The sequence below is a fragment of the Temnothorax curvispinosus genome, unplaced genomic scaffold, assembly GCF_003070985.1.
Source record: "Temnothorax curvispinosus isolate PA1 unplaced genomic scaffold, ASM307098v1 QBEX01003364.1, whole genome shotgun sequence".
Lineage (NCBI taxonomy): Eukaryota > Metazoa > Arthropoda > Insecta > Hymenoptera > Formicidae > Temnothorax > Temnothorax curvispinosus.
The window spans coordinates 380-1,476 of record NW_020213144.1 but is presented as its reverse complement, the minus strand read 5'-3'; the positions used below and the strand labels follow the sequence as shown (position 1 = coordinate 1,476).

At 25.4% G+C, this 1,097-nt stretch overlaps 1 pseudogene; it reads left to right on the top strand.

Annotated features, from left to right (window-relative positions):
* The first annotated feature begins 9 nt into the window (after positions 1–9).
* On the top strand, positions 10–681 carry LOC112452409 (annotated as a pseudogene).
* Positions 682–1,097: the final 416 nt, after the last annotated feature.

Here is a 1,097-nt window from a genome sequence, read left to right as displayed (position 1 = left end):
ACAGTAAGATGATTCCATCAATACACATATTCAATAATTATAACAATTCCTGGAACTATTCTTTGTGTAATTCAATGGTGACGTGATGTAACCCGTGAAGCAACTTTTCAAGGATGTCACACATGAAATGTATATAAAGGAATACGATTAGGAATAATTTTATTTATTATTTCAGAAATTTTATTTTTTTTCTCTTTTTTCTGAGCATACTTTCACTCTTCTCTAGCCCCAAATATAGAAATTGGACAACTTTGACCTCCTCTAGGCATTATCCCTTTTAATCCATTTGATATTCCTCTAATAAATACAATTATTTTAGTTTCATCAGGTCTTACAATTACTTGAAGACACCATTCAATACTCAATAAAAATTTCCAGGAAAGAAAAAAAAGTCTTTATATTACTATTGTTCTAGGTATTTATTTTACTGTCTTACAAATTATTGAGTATAGAGAAGCCCCCTTTACTATCGCAGATTCAATTTACGGCTCAACATTTTTCATTGCCACCGGATTCCATGGACTACACGTTATTATTGGTACTTTATTTTTATCAGTATGCCTTTTTCGTATAAATATCCTCCATTTTTCTTCCCTACATCACTTTGGATTTGAAGCAGCTGCATGATATTGACACTTTGTAGATGTTGTATGATTATTTTTATACATTTCAATTTACTGATAAAGATTCTAATTTTTTTTTAAAAACTATTTTCTTCCTCAAAATTTATATTATAAATATTTAATATTTATTTTACATAATGTATATTTATATAGTATAATTTATTATTACATTTAATTTCCAATTAAAAAACTTAATTTACTTTAATATAAATAATAATTCAACTTATATATTTCATTAGTTTTCTATTAACAATTTCTATAATTTTATTAATTCTAAATTATATTATTTCAAAAAAATCTTTTCAAGATCGTGAGAAAATTTCCCCATTCGAATGTGGATTTGACCCAATATCTTTCCCCCGGATACCCTTTAGTATTCAATTTTTCCTAATCAGATTAATTTTTTTAATTTTTGATATTGAAATCGCACTTTTAATTCCTTTAATTTATATATTTAAAATATTTAACCTACCA